This window comes from Otolemur garnettii, unplaced genomic scaffold (assembly GCF_000181295.1).
Source record: "Otolemur garnettii isolate 467f Iridium unplaced genomic scaffold, OtoGar3 scaffold00060, whole genome shotgun sequence".
Lineage (NCBI taxonomy): Eukaryota > Metazoa > Chordata > Mammalia > Primates > Galagidae > Otolemur > Otolemur garnettii.
The window spans coordinates 9,228,358-9,249,121 of record NW_003852455.1 but is presented as its reverse complement, the minus strand read 5'-3'; the positions used below and the strand labels follow the sequence as shown (position 1 = coordinate 9,249,121).

The 20,764-nt window shown below is 40.6% G+C and overlaps 1 pseudogene across 1 annotated transcript; it reads right to left on the bottom strand.

Moving 5' to 3' along the window:
• Positions 1 to 6,692: 6,692 nt before the first annotated feature.
• Positions 6,693 to 7,940, bottom strand: LOC100957442 (annotated as a pseudogene). The gene has a single exon (XR_002774100.1). The product of XR_002774100.1 is annotated as a dnaJ homolog subfamily A member 1 pseudogene (transcript).
• Positions 7,941 to 20,764: the final 12,824 nt, after the last annotated feature.

Here is a 20,764-nt window from a genome sequence, read left to right as displayed (position 1 = left end):
ACTTTAACATTTTAGTCATGAGACCAGTAAAATTCACTAGTTTAAAAGGATAGTTATATTTAAAACAACTGGATTTTTAAATGGAAAATGTTGAAGTTTATCTGTGTTAAGTTACTGACGCCTTCCTTGAGTTTTAGAGAAAACAGAGTAGTAAATTTACATGTCAAAGTAAAGAGAGAAATATGGGTTTTTAAAAGGAGTTTAAGAGGATTAAATATGGATGCTCAGATAACACAAAATTATAAGAATTTACCATAGGATTTTATAAGGAGACAATTTTATTTAGATAGCTTTTATCAATAATTCAGTTTATTTTTTAACTAGACCACTGGGTTTAGGGAAGAGCCCATTAAAGAACAGGGCCAGTAAAGTATATGTAGTTTGTAGGGCTAAATAATTTAAATATGTAAAAAGTAGGTCAGTTGAAAGGCAAAATATTTTGACTTTTAAAAAGCAAGGATTTTACTTTTATATTGAATTCCGGGTCCCCCAAAAGAGAAAAAAATGCTATTAGACTGGGCCACATAAGGCTTTTACAGCATACTTAGTCATAAAGACATTTTAAAAGACATGCCTTTAAAATCTAAAAATGCAAGCAAATGAGTATCCTTCTGTAGACATAATTATTATAAACCGCTGCTGTCAGCCACCTCTAGACAAGGAGGTCCACTTGGGCCTCCCTCCATTTCCAGATGTTCTCTTCCTCCTCTTTTTTCTTTTTTAAATCTATTTCTTTATCTTTCAATAAACTCTGTGCTTCCTCTTATTCATGTGGTCCATGGTTTCATTCTTCAAACTCCTAGATCAAGGACCCAAAATTCCCACTACAGCATCAGCATAGCTCACTGCAACCTCAAACTTCTAGGCTCAAGCAATTCTCTTGCCTCAGTCTCCTGAATGGCTGGAATTATTTTTTGTAGAGACAGGTCTTGCTCAGACTGATGGCTAAACTCCTGGCCTCAAGCAATTCTCCCACCTTGGCTGGTAAGAAATTCTGACCTTGACGCTGCTGGTCAGGTCATGAGTTCTGCTTGCTGTAGCTTCCAGGAGAGTGGAGCTTTGGAATTATGAACTAAAATAAAATCTTAGGGCTCCCCTCCCAGTGGCTGGCTGACTGGACCCCTCTCGGCCAAGGGGATCCCCCAAAACTGAGTTGCTAGACATGAGAAAGAAGACCAGACATGTCTCTTAATGTTCCTCTGCCTTCTTTGAGATATTAACAGGCCTAAGGCTCTGCCAGACTTATCTGCAGGTCCTCAATATACATAATAAACAACTTTGGTGTGTGTGGGGGGAGGGTCATAGGCCCTGTAGTTTATCTCTGATTAACAGACCCTTGTGTTAAGCATTCCTTTTCACTGACTCCTTGTTTATCAGACAAAGCCTAACTCTTTCAGCCAATTTTTAGCTAAAGAATCTTTAAACTCACTTGTAACTTACAAGCCCCTTCTTAAAGATGCTCTGCCTTTTCAGTCCAAACCAATATATGCCTTTCACATACTGATTTTTGACTTTACCTGTTAGAGGGGTGGTGGTGGGGGCGGTCCTGATTCCCCAAACGCAGTTGACCTGGTTCAATCACTCAGCTGAGCTGGAAAGTTCAACTGAGGCATGGCAGTAACTGAAAGCAAAAATGAATGGAAACGGGAAATAAAACTGGAGCTGCGCAGGCAGCGTGAACAGAGAGCAAAAGCAATCCGCCCAAGTCTCAGTGTAACAGGGACATTTTATTTAGGAAGAGCAAAGAGGAAGGTTAGAGCACTTCCAAAGAGAGTTGGAAGTGGGTCCCTCTCATGAAGGACAGAAGGGAAGAGAGACCCAGACTCAAAGGCCTGCAAGGGTATGAATACCCTCCCCATTTGAAGTTGGCTTCGAGTGTTTCCTTGGCCGCTCTGCACCCCCAGTCAGTATTGCCCTTTCCTATTGGTCATTGATCCTCTCTCAGGTTTTCCTCCCACCCACCCCCCTTGAAGCCCCTTCCTTTGTGTCCCTTCTCATTACCTCTAATGCCTGTTTTCCTTAAATGTATAAAAGCAGCAGTTGCTTTCCCCTTTGCCATTTGAAGTTTTGCTGAAAAATCAACTCAGAAAAGGCAGATTAATTGGAGAAAAGTCATACAAATTTATTAATGTGCATATAGACGGGGAGAGAACCACAGAGTGATAACTCCCACTTTCGGAGGGGTTTGGAAGCTTATACACCTGGAGATTACAGAAAGAATGGGGACTTAGTTCATGGCCAGAAACAGCTTATGGTGGAAAGACAGGTTAGGGGACAGGGAAAAGAGAAAACTTGGCTAGCAAAGGTGGTCTTACTATGTAAATGAAACCTCAGAGATAAGCCCTCTTAATGAAAATAGTAGATGATAAATGTTTACTTGAGACCTTGAAAGGTATCAGACTCTAGATCCAGACAAGGAGTACGGGGAGTCATCAGAGAAAGTCTGTTTATTTCTGTTGTTGACTCCACTTTAGCTCCTCTACTGATATGAATATCTCTCCCTGTAGCGACACTTCTCTCTGCCAGGTCCTTGGTCCTGCAGGTGATGAGGGAGGAACCCAAGTGTGAGGCTCATCTGGACCTTCTGTCTAGGGCAGCGGTTCTCAACCTGTGGGTCGCAACCCCTTTGTAAGAGTGCAAATACATCCTGCATATTAGATATTTACATTATGATTTGTAACAGTAGCAAAATTACAGTTATAAAGTAGCAAGGGAAATAATTTTATGGTTGGGGGGCACCACAACATGAGGAACTGTATTAAAAGTTCATGGCATTAGGAGGCCTTAGGAAGGTTGAGAACCACTCGTTTAGCGGTTTATATGCTGCCTTTCTTATCCCGTAGGCAGGGGTTTAGGGGGAGGTGTATATCTAGTATATATCACAACCATTTGGTGCCAGGGTCTTGGTCAGAAATTAATTTGAAAACTGCCATAGTGCAGAGGAATTCAGTCCTGGAGTCCTCTGCTCCAGGCACACTCCTCTCTACTGCAGGTAGAATACCAGTCAGGATGCTTTTTTTTTTTTTTTTTACTTTGTTTTGGGTCCAGAGAATGTGGACTGGAATGGACCTATTTGTACCTAGAGATGGGGTCTGTGATGAGACTGGTTTCCAAGTTCACCCATGCCTAGAAATGGGGGTCTCTCTCTAGTTCTGAGTGAGAGAATCCTGTATCCACTCCCCAAAATACAACTTTGCAGGACTACTTCTTCCTGCAAGCCCTCTTAACAGTCATCTCAAAATGTCAAAAAAGGCCTGGGCAGGGTGGCTCACACCTGTAATCCTATCACTCTGGGAGACTGAGGTGGGAGGATCCCTGGAGCTCAGGAATTCGATACCAGTCTGAGCAAGAGGGAGACTCCCCATTGCTACTAAAAATAGAAAAATTAGCCAGGCATTGTGGCAGGTGCCTATAGTTCCAGCTACTGGGGAGGCTGAAGCAGGAGGATCACTTAAGCCCAGGAATTTAAGGTTGCTGTGAGCTAGGCTGATGCCACAGCACTCTAGTCTGAGCACAGAGTGAGATTCTATCTCAAAAAACAAACAAAAATGCCAAAAAATACATATATTATGGTTACATATTTTGATTTCCTTCCAGACATATATTTTCCTTCCTGTGTCGCCTTTGAGTCCCCAGGAACAGAATTCACATGTAGTTCACTGTCACCGTGCGCACGCACGTCCTGAGGAAACTGTTTGGGGTGGTTTACAGCAGTGCTTCTAGGATAAGCAAGGTACCAGTTTGCCCAGGATGATTAGGGTTTAACACTGAAACCCTGTCAACTCCGGAGCTCCTCAGTGCAGGGAAAACAAGGATAGAATGTCACCCTATGACAGTTTCTCAAATTTTAATAGGCTTAGTAAATCTCTAGGGATCTTGTTAACATGCAGATCCTAATAAATGTGTTGGGGGGGCACATTTTGAATAGCAAGGTTTTTCCCAGATATCAAATTCCCACCCCTTGGGGCCTGCCACTGAACCTCTTCACTAAACTCTGTTTACCAGTTATTTTTCAATACTCCATCAGCCTATCATCCCTCACTGCAATTTGGCTTTTTCCAGAGTCCCCTGCAACCTATCAGATATCCCAGTTGTGCTCCCTGGTAGTCGACATTGTTGATTTTCTATTCAACATCCACCCTTCTCATCTTCCCACCTATGGGAACTGAGAAGTGAGTAAAAATGGATTCGAGAGGTATTTAGACAAACACTGGCTCTTATGTCTATAAGTTACATAAGAGCAGAGACTATTTATTACTCATCCCTGATGCTCACAACACGAAACATTATTTCTTGCTAAGAGAAGTCATTCCATAAATGCTTGTTGGTTCCTGCTCTATTCTCACTTTCCATTTCTAGAATCTAATTAGTGGTTGCAATCTTCCAGAAAATAGAAAAATGATATTAACAAAGACAAAGTTGTAGGGACAAAGAATTTAGAACTGGGATTAAGAGGGCTGAATATTTACCTTAAGACATTATTGTGCATCTTAAACAGCAAACGCCTTTTCGGTACATAGTGTTACAGTATGGACTCACTCGTTGAGGTTAACCCAAGAAAATAGCTTGTAAGGTAAACATGTGTCAGTGGACATGGAAAAACTAGTGTTAACCTAGGACAGAACATCAGTCTTACAGCATCCGTAAAGCAGATAATTTCCTGCCAACAAATGGAAAGCTAATTAAAGCTATATAATAATAAGAACACCGTAATGTTCTGTTTTTCCTTTATGGTGATTTTGTTTGCAGAAGGGGAAATAAAAGGTGAAGAACAAGCTTTTAAGGACATGATCGAGCAGCAAGATGGTAAAAATAGATGTTTAGGAAAACCTCTTATGATATAACCCACCTAAAATATAAAAATCACATATTTATATTTTGTCAGGTCACGGATGCACTGTTGAAAAAGAAAAAAGGGTCGGATATAGAAGAGAGTATGGAATCCCTGGAGACAGTCTTGCCCATGTGTGACCTCTGATCATGGGCAGCCTAAGGTCTGGCTTCTGACTGAAAACAAAGTCCAAGCCTGAGCAGAGTGGGGGCTGGAACAACAGACATCAGCGTACACCAGTGCTCACCTGAGGGAGAAGAGTCTTCAGTTGCAGAGGGAAATAATTGATGACAAGTTTGATTTGTCTTTGACTCTGGGTGGAGCAGGTAAAACAATAGAGAAAACAAAATCTTGCCTCTCGTAATTTCTAAACCTGGCAGTGTTCAAATGGGTTGGGAGCAAGATTTTACTCTGTCCATGTGGTCCAAAAAAAACCAAGCTAAAAATTAGTTAAAATGTACCTGGGGTGACAAGGCCTCTTGATGGATGGAAGGAGAAAATATAAATCTTCTTTGGGGAACCACGCTTTAAACCTAGGCCTCAAAGAATTTCGGCACAGAATGCTCAAGGAACATGAACTCACATACAGAAAGCACTACCTACCAGTCAGCCTTTGTGTGAAAATCAGCAAACACAACCAACTACCAAGTGTTATCCACTGGTATGAAAAACGTTAGAATTATCAGAGATGGAATATGACATAGGCATAATTTAAATGCCTAAAGTAATAAAAGAAAGAACATAAATAAAGATTTGACCATGCAAAATTGAAGGAATTAATTATGTAATTGGCCTTGTTAACCCAAACAAGTCACTGCGGCAAAAACTTTGGTCAACAGAGGTTTATGAAGCCAAAGTTGAGGTTGCCCCGTTGGCAAAACAGGAATCTTTTTTTTTCTTTGTAACCAGTATATTAAGGAGACATTCATATATTTCAAGAACTGTTTAAAATCTGATACCTAGATTTAAGCACGTGAACATATGTAGACTTTTAAACATACAATTAAAGCTATTCATCATTTGCTATACTATCAACATTAAATTACAGTTACTTTGGAGCATAAGTCAAATGATTTAAAGAAAGCCTGTAACATACCTCAGGGAGACCTTCCTAAATTATGCATGCAAATGACTTCTCCACATAAAGGTCTCTTCACTTTAACTTCTACATTACCCACTTCTGGAAGTCACTACTCAGGGGTTTATCATGGTCCAAAGAGAAGAGGGAGGGAAAATTAACAAGTCTAGTCAAGTTACGTATATATGGATGTATTACATATGGCTGGCACAGAGGGAATGCAGTTCCGTAAGTGCATGCCCTCGAGAAGCAGCATATTATGGTAACAGTTGAGGCAAAATAGTAAATGCAGAGGCATCACAATGAATCCCACTCAGGACAAATTAACTACACAGACCAACACTTCTCTACAAATTAAGTTTTCTTTATCCTTATTGCCCGTTAAATTCAGAGTTTTAATTTCATAGCTTAACAATGAAGGGTCATACGCTGAAGCCAATGCATACACCTAGCATTTCATGCTAAGTGTCTTCATGTACACAGCTGAAATCAACTACAAGGTTTGGCCTAACAAATGCTAGGGGAATTCTTTTTTAAAGTAGTTTTTAACAGGTATTAAATTTCATCTTGCACACTGAAGTCATACATACGGGGCAAAGTCAGAGCTTTTATTATTTGCATTTATTCTTCATTTAACCTTTAAAATACTACTATAGTTGAATATTAAAACAGGAACAATAGCAAGTAGTGAGCATATTATGGTTACAGTCCCTCACTCATTGGTTACTGCACATAAAATGCCAGCATGAGTGTCATTCACTGGCCCCATTGAGAGTTTCAACACTAAACACCACCTCTGGGCTGATGTTCATCATCCTCATATGCTTCTCCATTGTAATGGCACCGTCTTTCCTGATTTGGATCAAAGTCCATCCGTTCTACTTGATCCATTTCATCAGTCTTTTCTACTTCCTTCCTCTCTGGTAGAAGTTTTTCCAGCAATGAGAGTTTGTCAGGAGAAAGAAAGCCATTTTCAGGAAAGTTTACCATAAATTCGATGATTAGTCTACGAATTAGACTAGTCTACGATTAGTCTACCCTTTTCATATGGTCTACGATAAATTGGCATGCCTTCATTTAGCACACACTTGATATCTCCATGCTTGACAATCTGACCTGGATGAGAGGTGATGACTATGGTTCAGTTGTCGAGAGTAGATACTGGCTTTTGGAAGCCATGCAATGCTTCAACCAGCTGTATGTCCATACACATGCAAAGGTCTTCTCCTCATCGAGTAAAAACAGCATGGTCCTTCTGATCTAACACAATGATAATATCTCCTGGCTCCAATCCTGGTTCTTGGTCTCCTTCTGGCCATCTTTCATGCCTTTGTCAATATGGACTTCCAGAATCTTCTTCTCTCGAACTATCTTCCTTCCATTGCAGCTTTTACATCTATCTTTAGGACTGATCTGTTCTCCATGGCTCTGGCACTCCATGCACACAGACTGAATTTGCTGAACCATTCCAGGTCCTATCTGATGCATTCTTATTTGCATTCCAGTACCTCAGCAATTGGGACAGCACTCCGCTGCTTCCTTTTTGCCACCTCAGCCTTCACATTTGTCGCAAATCACATTCTTGTGCAGAGCCAGTTTTCTTGTAGCACCATTATATAAATGTTCTAAGGTAACTGAGAGCTGATGTACAACATTTTTACCTCTCCTTTCTCTCTGCATCCTTTTTCCTCCTCCAAAAAACATATCAAAGATGTCCATGGGGGAACCAAAACCACCACCTGCTCCACCCTCTTTAATTGCCTGTTCTCGTCCTTTGTCATATAATTCCCTTTTCTTCGCATCAGAGAGAACTTCATAAGCTTGAGAAATCTGTTTAAACTTCTCACCTTCATTTGGATTCTTATCAGGGTGGTACTTCAAGGCCAGTTTTCTATATGCCTTCTTCAATTCTTCGTGAGTGGCCTTGGGTTTGACTCCCAAAACATCATAGCAAATAGTTTCTTTCACCATTTTCTACAGCCAATGAGAGGGCAGAGGCCCATGCAGGGGAGCGAAAAGGAGTGCTTAGCTGTGCGCTACTCCTCCGCCTCCCACCGAGCGTTCTGGAAAGTTCCCAAAACAGGAATCTTAAACCGAGTTGTGGCCGCATATTCTGAAGAGGAATTTAGAAGATTTAGCATATAATGGCATACCAAGGAAAAGACAGAACAAAAAAGGGGGGAGGAGTTATGAAGCAAAATGCTTACATCTTTTGGAGGCCCAGGAAAGACAAATGTTAGAAAAAAAGGGAGTGAATGAAGCACCAAATTATGTGGCTGTCCCTGGGGTAGGTGGAAAAATCTCTGATCTTGTCTTATCTCCTATTCTGCACCGGTAAAGACAAACTTGTAATTCATTATTAGTGTGGAATCAAACACAGTTTAGTTTTAGGACCTAGACTGTCCTGCGTACTTAAACCTACAATTGTATGGACTTGTTAATGGGAGATCACTAAGGAATTTCCTCAATGAATGATGTGTGGGGCCAGTTCTTCACAGGTGCCTGAGGCAGATGTGTATATATATTTGTGTGTAGGCTCTTGCGCAGGCTGGTCTCAAACTCCTGAGCTTGATGATCCTCCCACCTTGGCTTCCCAGAGTGCTAGGTCTTTACCTTCTGAATAAGGAGCTGGGTGTGGGGTGGGGAGGAATGGCTCTGAGATTTTGATTATCTTTTCATTCTCTTATGTTAGACCACAGAAATCCTAATGAATTTTAAAGAATCTTAGGACATATTCTTTTATCACAGCGCTTACGAGTTAAAAATTAATTAGAAAAAATTGATCCCTATAAGCATAAATTCTTCCCATGACACATGTATGGCCAAAGGAAAACTTCTGCTTTTTTTCTGTGAAGTTCTATTTAAAAAAAAAAATCAGTGACAAAAGGCAGATTAATGGGAGGAAAGGCACAAAAGTTTATCAATGTGCATGGAGGGAAAATCACAGAGTGATTATCCCAACCTCCCAATGCGGGACAGAAGCTTATGTACTATCTTGATGTTACAGAATGAATGGGACTCAAAACATGGCCCCAACCTGGTCATGGTAGTAGATCAGGTTGTAGTGGCAAGACACTCTACTGGAGGAAGAAAAGAGGAAGCCAGGCTAGCAGAGGTAGTCTTGTCATGTAGATGAAACCTCACAAGTAGCCCTCAGAGAGAATGAACAGTGAATGTTTCTTTCCAACCTTTAACAATATCAGACTGTCAGTTAATTTTTTCTTGATCTGAATAAGGGAAGGCCTCAGAGAAAGCCTGGCTGTATCAGATTCTCTATGGATGCAAATTTCCCCATAAAAGACTGTTTTTTCAGAGTTACTTCTGTTTGCCTCTGACAGCCATCTCAAAATATGTCAATATGGTTGATTTAAACAACAAACATTTCTTTCTAACAGTTTCTAAGCCTGGAAAGTTCAAAATCAAGGGGCTGGCAGATCTGGTGTCTGCTGAGAGCTCTCTTCCTGGTTTGCAGATAGCTGTCTTCTCACTATGTCTTCATGTGACAGAGAGCAGAGAGAAGACAGGGGCAAGCATTCATGTCTCTTCTTGTAAGGCACTAGTCCCATGAGGGCCCCACACTCCTCTCCTAAATTCTTCCCAAAGACCCTACTTCCTATAACTACCATACTGGAAGTTAGAATTTCAACATATAAATTCTGGAGGTATGCAAACACGAACTATACCAGAAGTCTTGGTAGGCTCTCTCTTACCTGCTAGAGTTTTCCATAATCCTTTCAAAGCTCACTGTTGAAGCCAGAAAAGTGGCCTGCAAGATGGAGTCTGAACAGCTAAGCTGATGCAGTACAGCTGAGCCAGTCTGCTTAGCCTTCCCCCATATACATCTTCTGTGATTATCTAGTTGAAGTTTCTCCATGATCATGAGATGTTTACTCCTGTAGATTTGAGGAAGTAGTCACACATAGGCAATAGGTGTTGAGATATTGGTAAAGGTTACTTTGACGATATGATGGTTTCTTTAATGAGTCTCTTATATACAGGGTGTCCATAGAGTTTCTGTGTAATTTAAAATAGACCGTATTTGGTGAAAGTGAAAATTATCTTTCTGTTATTTAAACATTTTGCTTTGTCAGAGTGAAGACTACTTTGATATTACTTCCTATCAGACATAGTTAAAATTTTCTAGGTTTGTTTCCTTGTATTCCCATAATTAAATCTATTAGAATCATCACTGAGGCAGAGCAGAATTGAGAGCCTGCTCTCACTGTTTTCCAGAATAGCTGGTCTTCTGACAATAAAATTGAGGTGACCTGTGGCTGACAATAAAATTGAGGTGACCTAATCCCCGTCTCTGCATGTGTCTGACAGTGACAGGTAGCTGGACCCTCTTCATCTGGTGGGGTTATGCTCAGATCTCTTTCTCTCATTCAATACCTTGTCTCCTCACAGCATAAACATCCAGGTCTCCCACCACACTCACTGTTGTCACCGCACTCTTGTTATTTTGTACAGTGCCATGCTTTTGATCAAGGGGTTTCTTCTATTGGAAACATAGCCCCAGCCACCCCCTGGCTGTCCTATATGTGTTGAAATCTAACACATCCTTATCAATTCCAGTTTAAATCCAACTTCCATGTGGATCCTTGACTCCTAGTTACTCTCCTCTCCCCCTGTCCCACACAAGCCCTCTGCCTGTGCCGTCTCTGTGACCCTTACTTCATTCTGTCTCATCAGTGCTACTCAGCCATGTCAGTTTAGGAAGGGCTTCCCTGCAGCCACTAAGTTTCATTCATGCTGACGCTAGTTGTTTCTTGTGACATAGTAGATGTTTCACAAATGCTTCCTGAATCTTCAGAATTCATCAACCATGCTGTGCAAAGGAACGAGATATGCCAGAGCCCGCTGCTATATAGTCAAATGAACCCTGACAATTTCCTCCACTGAAAAAATGACTGCAGGGACATAAAGTGGCAACATGGTCACAGTCACAAAGCAAGTGACACTATAACAGGTTACCTGACATCTATTTTTAAAATTGAAGACTCAGAAACTCCAGGAGGTCACTGGAAACTAAAACCATCTGTGTAGTGTCCCCAGAATGTCACTAATGAAAGCCCTATAGTGAGCTCAGCAATTGGCATGGCCAGGGAGTAAAGGTTTTCTCACTTCTCTACTTGTTTTTCCCAATATTGCAAGGTTAAATTGTATCTAGCTCCCTAAACTTTTATCTTGTTGGTGTTCAGTCACCCAAATTCAAAAAAATATATATTGCATTGCTCTTGATAGCTCTCTGGCTTGATCGGGACTGCATGCATAATTTAAGCTGATTGAATATTTTGTCACATTAGAGTGGAAAGTATCTATAGCCCTAAAACGATAAAGGAAAATGACAGGTTCAAATAGCACTTGGCATCACCGTCTATAATTTCCATCAGGTAATTAGGCCATCTAGGTGGCTGAAATGGAAATTTGCTGTTAGCTACAAGACTCACTCCTGGAGCACTCAAGACCCAGAAAGAGTCAGTCTCAGCTGATGCAAAGTCTTTCTTCCTTGGATGTAAGGTAAAATAAATATGTTAATTGTTTTTTTTCTTTTATAAAGATGCTTTTTGAATTGATTTCCACTTTAACCAAAGAAAATGGGATTGGAAAATGCTTTTTATTAGTAGGATGACTTAAATTGGAGACACACACACATATCCCTAACCCCCTCAGAATTTGGTAGGAATGAAAAATGAATGAGGCAGCCAAGTCAGTCAGGTCATGGTGTTCTTGGTCTCCCCTCTTCACTCCAGCCTCTGCTTCTGACTGTGTCACCCTGAAACCCACATGGTAGGAAGTGTGCTTGCTCTCTGCTCACATTGTACACATGGCTCAGATCTTGAACCAAAGTGTGTTAAGGTGGTTGTTTCTCATAAGAATTTTCTCTAGCAGCAAATTCAGTCATCTCCATCCATCACCTTTCTGTTCTCAAGAAAACCTTTCCATTCACTGAACTGCTAGGACGATTCTCCTGACATACAGTTAGGTCATACTGGGCTGGGCTTTTGCTCATACAGTTCCTTTGCTCAAAATGGCTTTCCTCTATTCCTGATCTAAAGAAATTTTAAGCTCATCCTTCCAAAATCAGATAAAATACACTCTGTGCTGTAAATATCCTAAGCAATGGTGAATGGATGTGCAGATGTTTGTGTGCCTGTATTAGCACGTCTCTGAAATTGTATAATGTGTGTCTCTCTACCCTTAGACCAGGAGCCCGGTCAGTGTAGAGCACATTCCACTCATTTGTGCATCTTCAGTGCCTAACAAAGCAGGTGCTAAATAAATGCTTGGAGGGAAGGAAGGAAGAGAGGGAAGGAGGAGGGAGGGGATTAAAAAAAAAGAAGGGAAAGAAAAAAGGCTTTAAATTTCAAAATGGGCAAATAATTCATCTCAGGGATATTTGCAGTAAAAACACCAGTTGAAATAAATGCATAAGGAAGGATTTTTTTTTTTAATTAAAGAAAAGTTATATTAAGGGCTGGTACAGTGGCTCACATCTGTAATCCCAGCACTCTAAGAGGCCGAGGTGGATTGCCTGATCTAACGGGTTCGAGACCAGTCTGAGCAAGAGCAAGACTCTGTCTGTAAAAATAGCTGGGTATTCTGGTGGACACCTATAGTCCCAGCTACTCGGGAGGCTGAGGCAGGAGAATCGCTTGAGGCTAAGAGTTTGAAGTTGCTGTGAGCTATGATGGCACAGTACTCTACTGAGTGTGACAAAGTGAAACTTTGTCTCAAAAAAAAAAGAGAAAAGTTATATTAATCTGGGAAATTATTTGTTTGCCCTGCTATGACCACCAAAGGATATAAAATCCTTCCTACACTTCTTTTAAGAGGTATTTGCATTGAGTCAGTTTCTGCCAATCCCAAATCACAGCGATCTGGACAGTAGCAATTCTCTGCGTGGAGATTAGCTGAGTAGTCACAGAGAGAGTGAGCATCAGCAAGGCCCTTCCAGGAAGCAGTCTTTCCAGTGAGAATTGTCAGGGGCTGCAGAGACAGACAATGGAGAAACTAAAGGGTTGAATGACGGAAAGCACACCAGGCTGGGAATGGAGAAGATGCCTAACTACAAGGGGTCACTTTTGTGGGGAAGGTGGTAAGAGAAGTGGGGAAAGGGCGAAGGGCAGAGGACATCTCGACCAGTCCAGAAGCATTCTGAGAGCTTCAGGGGATGCTGGCTGTATTTGTCTATCACAGCTCTTCTCTACCCTGACAGCACATTAAAAATCCAGGAGCTTTAGAGAAAAACAGTACTGCCTTGAATTCTTAAAGGCCTCCCTTAAGTGCTTCCATGAGCTACAGATATTTGAAATTCCTTTACTTAGCGCCATTCTCAAAGCCTTCCCACAGAGGTTGCCTTATTTGATCTGGCCCATAAAGTTTAGCTTTATACTAGGGCTCAGAAACATGAAGGAAATCCTCCCAAGGTTATATGGCTGGCTAGAGGCAAGATTCAAAACCGTGCTGCAGACTTCAAGTTCAATATGTGTATTCAGTAAGGCAGGCTAGTTTAGATAACTGCTTCTCGGGAATACCCAGTGGAGATAAATTGATCTTTTTTTATGCCTTTTCTTCTTGATTAGCATTTCTCTTTTCTCTATAGCTTTTCCTCCTACACCGTTTCATTCCCAGGTGCCCATTCCTGCTCTCACACCTGCAGAGAGGTTCTGAGCAGTGACTCACCACCCAGTGGGACACCGGTCTGTGGGCAGCCTTGCTATGGAAACATGTCCTTTTTAAAAGAGCGTTGAAAGAGGAGGTGAAATGCCAACACTGGGCAAATCTGAGGCAAGGAGTGTGTAAGAGTTTCTTACATTATTCTTGAAATGTAATTCTGAAATATCAGAATAAAAGTTTCCAAGAAGAAGAAGGAGGAAGAGGAGGAAGGAGAGAAACACGAGACATTGGCAGTATTTAGTATGAGTTAAATGGCCCTGGTGAATAAACTGAGGGCCGATGCTTGAATCTGTTCCTGACTCAACCATCACCCTGCTCTGAGCCTTGGGAAAGACACCCTCTATTCTAGATTTCATTTTTCTATTGGTAAAATGAGGGGACTGATATAGATCAGCCCTGTCCTGTTTATTGACACATAGCAAGTCCCTCCCAAACTTAGTGGCTTCAAACAGAAGCTTATTATCACTTCTCATGGTCCTCTGAACAGACTAGGCTCAGCCGGGTGGTTCTCACTTAGAGGTTTCTGGAGCTACAGTCAGAGAGAAAGGGGTTTGGAATCGCCTGGTGTGACTGGGCTGGACCTCCACATGGCTCACCCCCAAAGCTTGCAGCTGATCCGGGCTGCTGCCTGGAGCCCAGTTAGGGCTATTGGCCCAGAACACTTGCACTTTGCCTGTTGCATAACACAACGGTGCTCTCCTCAGTTAGGCCATTTTTTTTTTAAAGGATGTGAGTCTTTCTCAAACTAGAAGTCCTATTTTCATGTTGGGCCATTATTATTGCTGTCATTTACAGTCCTCTGATTAGTGGCTGTTACCACTGTGTCAATTGATACCCGGTTGGTGGTCTATGAGCTTGTCCTGACCCTTCCCTGTCTCAGTTCTCTTTTCCTTCCAACCCACCCACCCCCAAGGCAACTACTGGGGTAATCCCAGAGCATAAGCAATAAGGGAGAGCTATGGAGAGAAAATTGTGCCGCGTCTGCACATGTGACGACTGTGGTTGTCCTTGAGCATCAGTCACTGTAATGTAGGTAGGTGCCACCACATTCACAAAATTCATGCTCTCTTATACTCTCCTTGTTTAAAATGTGATTGTTGGGGGAAAATATACTTTTACTTCGGCTTGCCAGGCTAAGAAGGCTTAGAAACCCTTTAGAATCAGCAGTGCAGAGATCTCATGCCCCATTTGAGAAGGGTTGCTTTTCTTTTTCAGTTTCTGTTGGTGTACTTGTTTTAATAAAAGTTATATACTTACACATAAAGTTGGTGATTCCATAAGATCTCTTTTTGAAAGTGGCAGTCCCCTTCCACGTTCCCCTCTCCAACACAACCACCATCAACTAAGTCACTCCTTTTCTGGTACATAGTTCCAGGTAACGCTCCTTCTGGACTTTCCCATTTCCTGCTCTCTCATTATCACATACGCATCCTTCCATATCACCCACATCTTCTCATGATGCTCCTTCTAACTTGTTTATTATTATGACTATGCAAATGCTATTCCCAGCTGAATCATATAGTCTCAACTGATCATTTTTCCTTTCTGAATAACTGTATTTTTCTTTAGAGCTAATGATTGTCTTTCTTTCTTTCTTTTTTTTTTTAGAGAGTCTCACTTTGCTGCCCTCAGTAGAGTGCCATGGCGTCATAGCTCACAGCAATCTCCAGCTCTTGGGCTTAGGCAATCTCTTGTCTCAGCCTTCTGAGTAGCTGGGACGATAGGCACCTGCCACACCCCCGACTATTTATTTGTTGCAGTTTGGCTAGGGTCAGGTTCGAACCTGCCACCCTCCATATATGGGGCCGGCACCCTACTCACTGAGCCACAGATGCCACCCTGTCTTGCATTTTTTTATTTGCTTATTTTTCTATGTAGATAACCTAATTCATCCAAACCTCTGCCAACTGTCCAGACTTTGTCTCAAAATGTTCAGAAATGTCAGTTATTGTATCAATTATATATTTTTGAAAAATTCTTTCTTGAGAATTTTTTCTCTCTTTCTTGTGCCCCAATCTGGTGATTTTAAACTTTTTGCTGGGGGGCATAGTTGTATCTTGGGATCTGCCTTTTCAGTCACCATTTAGATTCCCTTCACCTCTCTTTTACGTTGGGTTTCCTGTTTTCTGTATCCATATTTTTCTGTTTTCTTGGCTTTCTCCCTTGTAAAAAGAAACTCCATCCTTTGGCAGAGTAGAGCTCTTTGGAAAAGAACAGAAATCAGATAAGATGCTGGGAACTTGCATCTCTGAAGATTTTATTCTTATGCGTGGTTTGGGGGTTTGGTTGGTTATGACATACTACATTGGGAATCATTTATTCAGAATGTTACAGGCTTTCTTCCATAAAGCATATCTTCTAGCTTCTGACAGATGTGTTGAGGGAAGCCTGAAACCATTCCCATTCATGAGCCTTTGTGTGTTATTGGGTTTTTTCTCTGCCTCCTTCCTTACTCCTTCTCTTTCTCCTCTTCTTCTTTCTCCTTGTCCTCTTCCCCCATTCCTCCCTTTCTCTCCCTCACTTATCATAGAACATTTATCCTTTGGATAATGCTCTCTCAATTTGGAAACTATTGTTATTCAGTTAGGGGCATTTTTCTTGGCTCCTTTCATTGGTAATTTTCTCCCTGACCTTTCTTCTCTTCTTTTGGATACCCTGTTATGTAGACATTAGATCTCAGGGGCTGGTCTTTATTTTTATCTTGCTTTCTTGTTTATCTATTTGTCATTTTGTTCTTTCTTATGCCATACATTGTCAGCGCTAACATCTGTTTCTTCTATTGAATTTTTATGTATCTGTTGTCATACCCTGTCATACTTTTCAATTTTCTTTTTTTATTTTATTTTTTTCAGTTTTGGCCAGGGCCAGGCTTGAACCTGACACCCCTGGTATATGAGGCCGGTGCCCTACTCCTTGAGCCACAGGCGCCATCCCATATACCTTTTAATTGCATCTTCATTTCTCATAGATGCAATATCATCTCTTGACTCTCCAAAGATGTATTCTGTTTAAGATATTTCTTCCCTGCATGGTGTCAGTTTTCTCCGAGGTGATGTTCCTGTTTGTCTCTGTATTTCAAGTTAGAAATAGGTAGCAACCCTTGGGGAACCATAAAAACTAACAAGATTAGGTCATGGGAAAAGTTTATTAACAAGCTCTGGACTCACGGGGGCGGGTTGACTGTGGGTCTAATGGTGAATTTGTACTATTTTATATCAGTCTCTGTAAATCTTTCCTCTTAGGCTGATAATATTACTGGGTAAGAATCCTCCAGTCTTGCACTGGAGGACACAGTCTGGCTGCTGGCTTTCTTGGAGCCGGGTCAGCAGAGCTGGTGCAAGACCTCTGCTCTTAGGAGATATATATTTTCTAATAGTCTTTGTTTTCAGTAGGAGAACCCACTGTCAACTATGCCTGGTGCCTTTGAGTTTAGGAAGCATCTGATTTATCCTACTGAAAGAGCATTTCTAGTCTTCTCCCAGAGTGAGGATGGGCATTCACCTGACTGGGGCTGGGCTCTGAGGATATAACTAAACAGGCATTTGAGAAAAGTGTCTCACTCACAATTCCTGAGGTACTGAGGTCTAAACTTGTACAATATTGAGGGGTTCTGCACATTAATAGTTTTTTGATGTTTAAGGCTTAAGATTTAGCATTCCCTGCGCTGCCTAGTTAGTTAGCATTCATTCGTTTGTATTTCATCTTCCAAAATTTCCTTGCTTGCAACTTTGTCTTTTCCACTTTCTCTATCCTTTTGATTTTTTTTCCCTTTTAGAATAAATGTCTTTACTAAGGGAGCTTGAGAATGGAGCAAAATGACACATTTTTAATCCACTGTTTTTACCCAATGCTCCTTAAGGAAGATGTCTTGAATTGGGAAAATCGAGGGTGAGAACAGAAAGGTTCAGATTAGAATATTTCCTCTAGTCTGGGACTGGATTTGGAAGACAAATTCAGAAATCCACATTTTGATTTGCTTTCCTCATTTATGGATCTTACAAAACTGTTAACAATACAATATTATCACTTTCACCCCTAACAAGGTGACAAGAGCCAAGATTCTCCCAGTGATCACTCTGCCACTTCCTATCCACTTCAGAAATTTTATTTTCATTTACTCTTCACACCAATTGCGTAAGGTAGGTACTTCAATAATTTTCGTTTTAGAAATAAGAAAAGCAATGCTTAGAAAGATAAAATACCTGCCCAAGGTCATAAAACTGTCAATTGAAAGAACTAGGACTCAGATCCCAGCTTGCCCAGCTCACAGGTGCTGAGCTATGATGTCTTTGCTCGTCTCAGGTATTCACTGCCCTGATGGATGCAGATTTCTACCACCCTTATCACAGCCCCACCACCCTTATCACAGCCCCACCACCCTTATCATAGCCCCACCACCCTTATCATAGCCCCACCACCCTTATCACAGTCCCACCACCCTTATCACAGCCCTACCACCATCACCATGCTGCTTCTATCCACACCCAACATGGTAACAATTTCACAGACCCCATTTAATAAGGGTTCATGTAATTAAGTTCAGAAGGTGAGTGCTTGGAGATCATTATGTACAAGGCCTGACAATTAAGTTTGTGAACTCATCCTAGAAAAAGGGCTGCATACTTCATCACTAAATATCACTGCCATCACCTTAGAAATACTCCCCCTTAGGAAACTATGCACCTATGCCAGCACCTAGTCCACCCTTCAAAGCAATTTTGGAATTCTTTTCCTGGAATGGCTGTCAAAGCTGTCATTGTATTTATCCTAAACTCCCTGAATGCCATCAAAATGTCTTCCTTTCAATATTACCTTTATCTTTGGCTGAAGATAAAAGTCATTGGGGGCTAGATTAAGTGAGTGGTGACGATGTTCCAATGTAATTATTCGTTTACTGGATGAAAACTTCCCCTCAGATTGTGCCGTGTGAGCTGCCACATTGTCATGATGTAAGAGCCGTGTGTTGTTGGCCAAGATGTTCAGTTACGATTTTCCTGTTTCTCTATTGGTGTTCAGTTGGTCTGCTAAACTTCTCACAGTCAGCCAAAAATTTTGATGAACAATTCAACAAAATTCTGTAATTTTTTGCCAGCTCTACTCATTACGGGCTGCCCTGAACTCTCTTCATCAGGGACACTTTCTCTCCCTTCAGAAAAATGTTTGTTCCATTTGTACATAGACATTCTCTTCATGGCATCCCCATACACTCAAACTAACATGTCTATGATTTCATTTCCACTCTTGCAAAGTTCAATAAGAAATGTAGGAATATTTGTTCATTGTTCTAATTCGAGCTCTGACATTTTGGAATGGTGCACACAAAAACACACAAGAAAAATGAATGCCTCTCAGCAAGACACCTCCATACATCAATAGGAGCACAAGTGTGAGACATTGATATACTAAAGTAATGAAACCTTGCTGAGTTGTCTGTACTGTACTGCCAATGTAAGGGCTTGGTAATAAGTTCACAAACTTAATTGTCAGACCCTGTATTAAAGATCTTTCTAGAAACTTTGAAGGGTATATAATGTAAGCAAACATACCTTTAAGGAGAGCGTACAGAAGTAGAGACACCTGGTCCTGGTTCTTTTGTGTTCTTTGAATACTTTATTTATCTTTTAGTATTTGGTCTTTCTAGAGTTTCTGTCTCTGCTGGGGTAAAGTTTTATAAGTCATCATTCCCAGAAAATTATTGATTCATCAAAATTTCAAATGTGTCCACATAAAGTTTACAAATAAATTTCATATGCTTTTAGATTTTTTTCTGGTCCATTGATTATCTTGTCATTTCTAATTTTATATATTTATGTTTCCTCTTTTGTAAAAAACTAGGTTAGAATTAGCTAGTGGTTTAAACATTTTGTTAATTTTTTTCTATGTGTCAGATTTTTATTTATTGCTTCTGTTGTGAAGTATTTTCTGTCTCACTGGTTTCTACTTGGATATGGATTAATTTTTCTTTCAGCTTACTTATAAGTCCTTTTCTAAAAAATTCTTGTGTATTTCATTTTTTGTTTTATTCTTTAATTTTTATTCATATGGGTACTTGATACTATAAAATTTCCTCTGGTAACTGCTTTAGCCATATTTCATAATTCCGACTTCTAATATGGTAATTTTAGTTATTTTTTAAGGAATGGTGTAATTTATCTTATATCTTTTCTTTGATCCAGGAATTATTTAGTAGCATTTTAAAAAATTTCTAGGTGGAAGGGTCTTTGTTTGAAAATTTAATTGTTACTTTAATATATTGTGGTTAGAGAATACTGTTTAATTTTTTTTATTTTTGAAAGTTACTGGGAATTGTTTTATAGCCTAAGATTATCAAGCTTTCCTGACTGTTCATGTCTATTATATTTACAGACTAAAGACTTGACTCATTCTCTTCTTTTATTTTAGCTCATTATGATTACCCCGTGTTTCCCTGAAAATTTATTTTTTCTCAAGAAGATATGTTAGGGCTTATTTTCAGGGGATGTCTTATTTTTATTAAGTATAATACAACAATCTACATTTATTCAAATACAGTTAAGTCATCTTCTTCTGGAACGTCATCATAACTCTCTAGACCTGGAATTCCATCCTGAATTTCTTGCAAAACCATTTCCTTTAGAACCATTGGCCCCAATCTTTCATGTTAAGCAATAGAGCTCTTATTAAATTTATCCATGTATCCTGCTCAGAGTGCATTGGTAACAACACTGTCAGTGATTTTATTCCACAGATTCTTCACCCAAATCACAACCTCTTGCAGGCTAGGCTTCACAAAGTTTCCACGCTGATTTCTTGTCATTCTATTTTCAATGTAGTCATTAATTTCCATACACAAATGGTCTTTGAATGGCTTGTTTATTGCAATACCAAGAGTCTGCAGATAGGCAGTCATTCCTGCAGGAATCTTTATTTGATCTGTTTTTCTCTCTGCAAGGAAGTTCTTCATGTCTTTAGCAGGGTGAGTGCTGGCTGAATCCCAGACTAGCAGACCTCTTTGGCCACCTTGCAAAACAAGTGGCAGCATTAAATCAAGCCACTTCCTTTTAACTGCTTGTGTGCACCAGACTTTTCTGTTTCAAGAACATAAATGGGCTCGGCGCCTGTGGCTCAAGTGGCTAAGGCGCCAGCCACATACACCTAAGGTGGTGGGTTCAAATCCAGCCCAGGCCGCCAAACAA